This window comes from Xyrauchen texanus, chromosome 3, assembly GCF_025860055.1.
Source record: "Xyrauchen texanus isolate HMW12.3.18 chromosome 3, RBS_HiC_50CHRs, whole genome shotgun sequence".
In the NCBI taxonomy this organism is placed as follows: domain Eukaryota; kingdom Metazoa; phylum Chordata; class Actinopteri; order Cypriniformes; family Catostomidae; genus Xyrauchen; species Xyrauchen texanus.
In genome coordinates this window covers 20,446,318-20,457,035 of record NC_068278.1, presented here as the reverse complement: position 1 = coordinate 20,457,035, position 10,718 = coordinate 20,446,318, and the positions used below count along the sequence as shown (strand labels likewise).

The window sequence follows — 10,718 nt, the reverse complement described above, 5'->3', positions numbered from 1 at the left end:
ACACTGGGAACCTGAATGAAAGAAGTGATGTCAAAGTGCAAAGTGATGTCGAAAGAATTGATGAAAATGTAACAAGTGATGTCGATTTACCCGAAATGGAAGGTCAAGACTCTGATTTGACTCGAGGGGGACAGTTCATGCATGAGGTTGCAAAGGAACCTGTTGTTTGCACACAGCCAAGACATGTTGATGCTGCAATAACTCAAACAAGACTTGGCAGAGTCATTAAGCCTCCTAAAAGACTGATTTATGAAATGAACAAACAATACATAGACAGTTCAGACTCTACAGTTAGTTCTTTCGTTTATTTAGTTAAAAGCATTTTCACATAAAAAGTGACATTTGATTTCATGCATAGTAGAGAACACAAAAGGAACATATTGATACAGAGATTTGAAATCAAATTGGGAGTTAGTATATAGTAACAATTTGAGGTGTAACAGGCATCTCTTTAGTCTACTGTAAGATTGGGAGTAGGCACCTTCCTTGTCTTTATGTACTCCTTATGGGAGAATCAATTGATTGACAGCTAATCATACTCCATGTGCATTTTCTTCTCTTCTTTATTGATTGAAAACATAAAGTTGGAGTTCTATACCCAGATTTTTTTATTTTCCTTTTTCTTCGCTGTTGGTTTTTCCTGTTATGGTATGTCCCCATTAAGCAGGATTTAAGGGGGGTGTATGTAACGAGATAAATATTATAGGTTGAGGGTTCTTTAAGTAAATCCTGCAATAATGGGATTGCGCTTCTTATTGGCTGCGCAGGTGGCGCTATATGCCACTGTGTTCGAACGATCTGCAGCAGAGCTAAAGAGAACTGCTGTGGGTGAGTCGTTTCAAAGGTTGCTCCACACTAAAAGTTAAAAATATATAATTTCATGTCAAATGTTTGACAATTTATAAAAGGATTGCTCACAGTAGACACTGATTGATTTGTGGAGAGTGTTTTCTGTTTATATTTCTGGGTATTTTGATCGTTTTATGTCTGTTTGGATGCACTCTACTAACTTTCTATCTGCGTCATTTTCCATGTGCTTTCTAACGTGGTGAAATGTATTTTGAATAGGTGGAGCTTAAACAACAGTGTGACTCACTATATTTCTCTTTTACTGCTCTGTGTGCAGGTAAATGTTTTAAATCATATTGTGTTTAAGAATTTACTTGTTCATGTTGTTGTATTTTCTGTGCTAAGAAATATTAGGTACGAACTGTGTTTTATAAAATATTTAATTCATGGTTTTACTAAAAAAGTACCTGATGTTATTTCCATTAATTTCATACATTTAACAGTAACAAAGTGTATGATGTAAGCTGTATAATTAGTTTTATACAATCACAAACCAAGCCGTTTAATAAGGAAAAGACATTGAATTGTTTACAAAGTCTGTAATATTCCTGGAGAGATTACATTTCAGATTTGTTTTATTTGTTTACTGTTTTGTTAAGTACAATATAATGTGAATGCTTATTGACATTGAGATCAGCAGAGCTAAAGAGAACTGCTGTGGGTGGAGCTTAAACAACAGTGTGACTCACTATATTTCTCTTTTACTGCTCTGTGTGCAGGAAAATAAATTCAGCTATCATCCACGTTCTGTGTGTGTGTACTGATGAAGGGTGAGACAAACCGGGTAGAAAGAAAGGAAAACAAAGGTCACATAAGCAATAATTCAATGAATTAAAATGAGGGGGCAGAATTTCTTCCAGTTATTAATATCAAGTCTTGTGTATCCTGACACTTCTTCTGCCCAGGTGATGTCAGATCAATGAGAGTTGTAAAAGTATGAATGAAGAGATGTGTAAGAGAAAGCATAGATTTTCAAAAAGATAAACATTTAGCACTCCCAGTTTTATGCATTTTTTTTTATTGCCCAAGCCCAATCTTAGTTTCCCTGAATAGAAGGCAAAACATTTAAATGAGGCCTGAATTCTGGACACAGAGCTAAAACAGCAAAAGTAAATAAACATGAGTTTTTTTTTCCATGTTCACTCACAGTTTTCAATAAGGGTAGAGAGGTCCTTAACAAGTTCAGCAGTGTTCTATCCATTAACATGCATGAATGTATGGTTATTTGTGTGTCGATCAGCTTCAAATCACAACACTGCAGTTACTGTACAGTGATAAGATTTTGGAACTAAAACTGCACCTAGTGATAGTAGATGGTACAGCAGAAGCAAAAAAATTCAAATGAGAGATTGTTTCTCAAATATGAAATTTGATATTTGAAATGTTCTATCCCTATATTGTAAGCTTTGCTATTGGCTTACAATAAGACCTAAAACTTGTAAGACCTGTAACAGTGTCTAAACACCAATTTACACTAAATGTAAAAGTATAAAATAAAACTTTCTCATAACTTATTGAATGAAAACATTTAAATAAAACATTTCTGACACTACACTCAAAATGCTTTACACAGTGAACTATTCTCAATCATCACCGGTGTGCAGCATCCACCTGGATAATGCAACAGCAGCCATAGTGCACTAGAAACACCAAACACCAGCTATTGGTGGAGAGGAGAGAGTAGAGTTATAGAGCCATTTAATGGATAGGGATTATTAGGAGTCCATGATTAATGAGAGCCAATGGGGGGAATTTGGCCAGGGCACCAGGGTTACACCCCTACTCTTTACAAGAGATGTGCCCTGGGATTGTTAATAACGATTCAGGACTTTGGTTTAACATCTCATCTGAATGACACTGCCTTTTTACAGTATATTACTCCATCACTATCCTGGGGCATTAGGAACCACACAGACCGCAGGTTGAGCACCCCCTGCTGGCCTCCCTAATACCTCTTCCAGCAGCAAACTTGCAAACTTTAAGTTGTTTAAGTAGCATTTAAACATGATTTAATATATTTAAAAATGTGTAATTATGACACATCTCCACTTTATACAGAGCACCCCGCTATTTTCAGAAGCACCCTCAGTGATTTAATCTGGAACCGGTCCTGGTCATATGGATTACTTTTATGCAGCCTTTATGTGCTTTTTGGAGCTTGAAAGGTCTGCTCACCATTCACTTGCAATGAATAGACCAACAGAGCTGAGATATTCTTCTGAAAATCGTAATTTGTGTTCTGCAGAAGATAGAAAGTCTTACACATCTGGGATGGCGTGATGGTGAGTAAATGATGAGAGAATTTTCATTTTGGGGTGAAATATTCCTTTAATAAAATAATGCACAAACATGTAGGGGAAAATAGGGGACGACGCCCCCAGATAAAATGTGTTTTGCGCTATGATAATTCGACTGATTATATATTGGATAATGCATCATCATTATGTACATGTTAAACTTGTATATTCACAAGCCAAAGTTTATATTTTTCATTTTAATGTAAATGCACATTGTTCTTAACTTCCCCTACCATGTCAACCTACTGGTAGCCTGATCCCGCCACTGTACCATATTACAGCCACAGTATTATTGTATATTTGGCGCCATCAGGTGTTAATAAAAGGGAACGACTACAATTAAGTGGGTCCTCAAATCCCTTGACTTTTCAGTCATGAAAAAGATTTCAAATATTCAAGAACCATAATTTAAAAGGCATCATTCTATAAAGTAACCATTCATTAAATAATATCAAATGGTTTGACTGTATTGTTTCACACATTGTTTTACAAAATATATTTGAATTTGTCAACTGCCTGGAAAAAAAACACCCAGAACCCTCATCACCTTCATCTGGTACACTTCTATGACATTTACTGTCATTTATGTGATTATTTTTTACTCATTTTGTTGTCTCAGGTCAAGCATTAGTGCAAGACCTAACAAGTAAATGAATAGATAATTTAAAAAAGAATGTTTATCCGTTGATTTCATGTTATTTTCAATTGAAAAATCACTAAAAGTTGTGGAAAAGAACTTCCAAAGTCAAAGTTCAAAGGAATAAGAGGCTGTTCAAATGTGCATAGTGATTTTCCCACCATGTTGAATAAAGTTATTAATTTACATATTAACTATAATGTGTTCACATGGTTCATTTAAATTATGTGTTACATTGTTTAATGTGTTACATTGTTTAATGTTTATGTGAAAGAGTTTTATTGAAAAAAATATATATATTTAGTGGTTTATTTATTGATTTTAGTCTAATCAGTGGTGTATGTTTTGTGATGCTTTTGACACATCTTAGAATATTCCTCTTTTAACAAAAATTGTCTCTGATGTTATCATCACTGTTTGCTACATTCGTAAAACAAAGTTAACTAATAAAGTAAAGAACGACAGTCAATTTGTCCTTGATGATTCAAAATAATGTCAAGGTTATACAAATTTAACCCTCAGCTTTTATGGGCAAAAACCGCACTGAACTGAATTGAAAATGTCAGTATTTTGTAAGACAGAAAGTCAAAATTTTTTGAGAGTGACCCAGATCTCATTGGTTTGTACTCGCAGCGTTCTTGTCAGTGTGTTGACCATGTGAAAACTACTGTTGTCGTGTTTAGATTATTGTGGAAAAACAAACTTTCTTAAACATTGTATGTTATTGTATGTTATGGCAGAGTCTCCATTCAATTTTCACTCTGGCATATTTTAAAACGAAAAGTTTTTAAAAAATCTATCTATATTCATATTCATCAAAAATATTAACTCAAAATGACAGCCTACAAGTTGAAATATTGAGGCTGGGAATTAACAGCATGCCTTAAAACTAGATTCTTGAAGAATTTGTATATTATTTTCTGTGATCAATCATATTGGTGAGAAAAGAGGGTGTGGCAAGCCTCCTCAGAGAAAAAAACAATATTGCTCAATAATAATTGCTCTAAGGTATTTTTTACCTTTAATAGCTCAGGAGACTGATGGAGTTGTCAAAATAATTGACACAAATAAGTATTTTATTGACAGTATTAATCAATTAAATGATCAAGGATGGCAAAATTCTGATAAGTTGGTCTTGGAGATATTGGTTGACAAGTGTTGGAGTTCATTTTAAAAGCTCTGTCTGTAATGCAGACTGTGGTTTTGTCAAATCTGAGCACATTACTTCTGAAACTCCAGAGCTGCTTAGTTTATAGGGTCTTCCACGAGCAAAAGTATCCATTTGCTTTTCATCTAAAGTCACTATAGACTGATATATTGGTTTTGCCGATTAATCTGTGCCGATGGTTACTTTTTGGAACTGTCGGTTAAATCTATGCTGATCGTTGCCGATAGTTTTTTCAATATTATGTCATTTCAAAACAAGAGTTCCCGGTGTGTTTTGGGCTTGTTTATACTTAAAAGTCCCACGTTATGCACCAAATCATAATTTTTTCTGGTTACTTTTGGAATTTTGTGTTGAACAAAAAGCTGCTTCTGGTATTTTATTCATTTTGGACTCTGTCTTTGCCGGCCATAGATAAGATATAATTTTACTTTATATAAATCGATTTTAAAAATGATCTGTTGATTAATCGGTTAATGGCCTTTCCCCACCACCTTAGTTATCAGCAAATTCCTCTTCTCTTTTACAAAAATCGGTCAACCTCTAAAAGTCACTGCTGTTTGAGAAATAATAAAGTTCTTGTAGCAATTATGGACATATTTGTTTTAAGTTATGTGTTTTGGGCTTGGGCTTGTCTGTCTGGTATTTCAGAACGTTTTCTAATCCTTTTATTTTGCCATCTGTTCACATCATTTATTTCTTTATTGATCCCACCCTGATTGTTTCCAGGTTTGTCTTGTTAAGTAGTCTTGTTCCGTCAACATTAGCCTTAGTACTTATTCCCTATACTGATTCTGCACTGAATCTCAGTAAACAGGGGTTTGGGTCAATTTAATTCCAAATAATCTCAGCATAAAAATAATGCATTTGACTCCAGTGGTTTAATCCATGTCTTCAGAAGCGATATGATAGATGTGGGTGAGAAACAGATAAATATGTAAGTCCTTGTTCATCATAAATCTCCACTTTCACTTTCACTTATTTTGTTTTTGGCGATTCGCATTCCTCACACATATTGCCACCTACTGGGCAGGCAGGAGAATTTATTGTAAAATAGGACTTAAATACTGATCTGTTTCTCACCCACATCTATCATGTTACTTCTGAAGATATGCTGCCTTTATGTGATTTTTGGAGCTTTAAAGTTCTGTTCTCCATTCACTTGCATTGTCTGGACCTACAGAGCTGAAATATTCTTCTAAAAAATATTTGTATGCGTTCAGTAGAAGAAAGAGGGAGAAGTCATACACATCCGGGATGGCATGAGGGTGAATAAATGATTAGAGATTTTTCATTTTTGGGTGACTATCCATGTAATATCTGTCTGGGAGTGGGACATATTTTCGCATATCTTTCCACGACAAATTCGCCTACAGCACTTAAGATTTATTTCTAACTGATCTACCGGTTAAAACCGGTTAGTTTTGTTGGTGTTACTTGATGTATTCAGGTTGATTCAGTGATGCTAATTATAATGTTTGACTTTAATAAAACAAGTTAATTTAGATGTTAACACATGATGAAGCACATCTTCAGGTTAACAGTTTTTTCAGTGCATTTCAGACCAGTTTATTTCGAAACCATCCTTTCAAACTCAGTATGTAGGAGGTTTTAGTCACTATTATGAGTGCGATTGCATAACGCGATTGTGCGCTCTCATCAGAGTGGAGGGAATGAGGATGAGGAGGAGGGGGCTTGAGCTCGCGCTTCCATGGACATCTATGTAACATCAACCACGTACTCGTGCCATCAAGGAGCTTTACGGGAATAATAACATTACTATCGAAGAGTTAAAAAAAAATCAGGTAAGTCTTTATTTCTGCTGGCTTTCTGTGATGAATGCGCCGTCAATAGTTGTATTCTTCAAATCACATTAGTGCACTGAATTAGTGTTTGTTTACTTAGCTTCTCGTCCCTGTTTTGAGTTCATCGGGTTTAACTGTTTGTTGGAAATAAACCTTTTTGCATGCATCTTTTATTTCACTTTTGTCCAGTCCGATTTCTAGCTTGGACCCCTACTGCATTTGTGCGTTTAAAAATAATTTGCATAAAAATATGACACTATATTAACACTTCTTGCAGAACACGCAAGAGCACAAACATGATTTTTAATTCATCCTGTTCAACATTTATAATAAATGTGCTCTATGTGTTATGCGATTACGTAAAGAGGCTTTGGAGACTGAATGTTTTGCCAGTGTTTGACATGACGATTCTTGCATCGGTCCAGCAAATTAGCACATTGAACTTTTAATCGTTTGATAGGCCCAGATCACACGAAAACAACACGAAAGCATTTCGTTCACACGCTGCACGTTTCGACCGTCTGTCGACGAGCATGTACAGAGTATTTAGTGCAGATAATCTCCTATTAATGCGTTACAAAGCAACGCCACTTTAAAATGTGTGTAGTTGAGATGCACAAAGGTGTGCAAGAAGTGTTCGCTTATGTTTGCTTTTGGTTCGGTTCTTTGGACTTTAAATCCCCGTATTACTCCAGCAGCGTGGTGGCGGGACACACACCCCTCCTGCTTTTGTGAGCGCGCTTTGGGTACATTGTGTTACCAAAGCTCTCAAGGCTTAGTCAAGGGCTCGAAGTTTTTTCCCCGAGTCTTAAAATGTACCGTTTGCTTCATAATTTTAGATAAAGCGTATAGCTTTGCGTGAATCTAATCTTTCTTACACTGCAAACAATTCCTGTAAATTTACAGCCAAATTTCTACAGCAGTCAACTGTGATTCTTAACCCTTGTGCGACTTTGGGGATATTTTTGTCTTTTTCATTTTTGTTTTTCGATAATTATGGCTGTTAATGTCAACGGCATACATTTTGCCAAAGATGTGTATTTTGGGGGAATTTGATATTTTAACCTCAGTTCCTATAATACATAACTCACAAAATAGTTACACTTAGGACCTTCAGGACAAGAATGTCCCATTGAAACTGCAATATTTGATCCCAGTACCATTAAAGCATTTAAATGTTTAATACTTTCCACCAGATGGCGCCATTTTTCTCATGTTTAGCTTATGGAGGAAAAACATACTTTTTTCCTATTTTCTGTTTGCTGTATTATAAAGCACTGCAGGCCAATTGAATAAATGATGCAGCTAAAATTGTGTGGGTGTATTGGCATGGATTTCAGAGTGTGTTTGTGTGTGTGTGTGTGTAAAATACAACAGTGGCATAACTTGGAAATGTCTATGTGTCAATAGTGAATGCATTGGCAAGGAATGGAGGTTAAAATAGTAACCTAGACGACTTCCAATTTGTATTTAAAGTTTATTCCGATGTAATCCATAGACTTGCATTGTAAATGCATATACAGTGCATCTGGAAAGTATTCACAGCGCTTCACTTTTTCCACATTTTGTTATGTTACAGCCTTATTCCAAAATGGATTAAAAAACCTTTGCAAATTTATTAAAAATAAAAATGAAAAAAAATCACATGTACGTAAGTATTCACAGCCTTTGCCATGACACTCAAAATTGAGCTCAGGTGCATCCTGTTTCCTCTGATCATCCTTGAGATGTTTCTACAACTTGACTGGAGTCCACCTGTGGTAAATTCAGTTGATTGGACATGATTTGGAAAGGCACACACCTGTCTATATAAGGTCTCACAGTTAAAAGTTCATGTGAGGGCACATGAAGTCCAAGCAATTGTCTGTAGACCTCCGAGACAGGATTGTATCGAGGCACAGATCTGGGGAAGGGTACAGAACAATTTCTGCAGCATTGAAGGTCCCAATGAGCACAGTGGCCTCCATCATCCGTAAATGGAAGAAGTTTGGAACCACCGGGACTCTTCCTAGAGAAGGCCGCCCGGCCACACTGAGCGATCGGGGGAGAAGGGCCTTAGTCAGGGAGGTGACCAAGAACCCGATGGTCACTCTGACAGAGCTCCAGCGTTTCTCTGTGGAGAGAGGAAAACCTTCCAGAAGAACAACCATCTCTGCAGCACTCCACCAGTCAGACTTGTATGATAAGGGCCACTCTTCAGTAAAAGGCACATGCAAATTTATTGTGAAACTGTCAAAGATTTAAAAAAAACTTTGTCACGTTGTCATTATGGGGTATTGTTTGTAGAATTTTGAGGAAAATAATTAATTTAATCCATTTTGGAATAAGGCTGTAACATAACAAAATGTGGAAAAAGTGAAGCGCTGTGAATACTTTCCGGATGCACTAAGTTTACCAGAACATTAACTGCAAACAAATGGGGGGCCTGGGTAGCTCAGTGAGTATTGACTCTGACTACAACCCCTGGTGTCACCAGTTTGAATCCAGGGTGTGCTGACTCCAAGTGCCTCCAGCCAGGTCTCCTAAGCAACCAAATTGGCCCATTTGCTAGGGATGGTAGAGTCACATGGGGAAACCGCCTTGTGGTCACGATTAGGGGTTCTCGCTCTCAATGGGACACGTGGTATATTGTGCATGGATCGTGGACTATGAGTCTCCATGGTGTAATGCACATTTAGCTTACAAGATACGATGCATGGATTAACTGTCTCAGAAACTGTGGCAACTGAGACTTGTCCTCTGCCACCCGGATTGAAGTGAGTAACCGTGCCACCATGAGGACCTATTAAGTAGTGAGAATTCGGCATTCCAAAAAACTGGATAAAAAAGAAAACCGCGCACCTAGCGGCGCTGCAGTGGCATCACTCAGCACTCCCTGAATTCTAACTCGCGACTCCAGGGGTTGTAATCAGCGGCAATACTCACTGAGCTACCCAGGCCCCAGGGGCGTTGTTTTCTTCAATTTCTGTGTTTCCACCAGACAATTGGAGTGCAAATAGCTGTGCTGTGTTGCAGGTGCTATTTAGTGCAAATAGTCACTCTGTTACATAAATCATATTTTTTGGTGTAAGCAGTTCTAGAGTTAAATCTAGCACAGCAGATTGTAAAGCAGTTGTTCCACTGTAAATGTTTTCAAATCTCTGAACTACCAGACTAGTCAAGTTGTGTATGGTAGTCTATGATGAACATGTCTCTGCAAAGAGTTGATGTTCATATCCAGTTGCCCTGAAGGTGTGTACTGGAGGAAGGGAGAGCAGTTCATCTGGTTCTCAGCAATCCCAAATACACACCCAGATGGGTTTTCTGCCTCACTGGTAATATCCCCTGACAGAAGAGCCACTGACTAATTCATGATGCAGACCTTAACTGTTTTTTTCTACCAAACATATCCACTCTAGAGGCATACGAACAAACCCACTTTGTTATGTGGCCCACTAACAACACGCTCTTTTATTGTTGACTGGTTCAGGCACAAACTGACATTTAGTCTGTACTCATAAAGCCATAATTTATAACCTATTGGCTCATTTTCCTTCTTGGCTGTGTCTACATAAGAATTGCAATGAATTTCTGAACGACGCATTTATTCTTCATAATTTATATTTGTATAACTTTAGGTATGCAAACTGATAGTACAAATATATTGGTAGTATATAGCTTGACTGCATGGAGCACATAAGACAATTTCAAACATTAATTGAAATGGCCTAACCAGAATGGGGCCCATAACACAGCTGGAGACCGTATTATACGATTTCGTACGATGTTACATACATAGCTCCTGCCATTTTCTATTTTTTTTTTTTTTCAGCTAGACCAGTGTTAACCCTTCTTGTGTCTCATATATTCTCTGTAGCACAAACCGTTTGGTGCTCAGATTTGAATAAGTTCTGAAAAGGTTTTGATTCTGTGCTTGTGTCTTAAGTGGTGTGTTCTAGGAATCATAACAGTAACACCTACATCAT

The 10,718-nt window shown here is 37.0% G+C and overlaps 1 protein-coding gene across 1 annotated transcript in view; it reads left to right on the top strand.

The window, feature by feature from the left end:
* The first annotated feature begins 6,615 nt into the window (after nt 1–6,615).
* Nucleotides 6,616–10,718, top strand: part of LOC127624387 (titin homolog) — a 17,761-nt gene continuing 13,658 nt past the window's right edge. The window contains exon 1 of the mRNA XM_052099197.1: nt 6,616–6,753. The gene's annotated coding sequence lies outside the window, so the exon portion shown is untranslated. The remainder of the gene's footprint in view (nt 6,754–10,718) is intronic.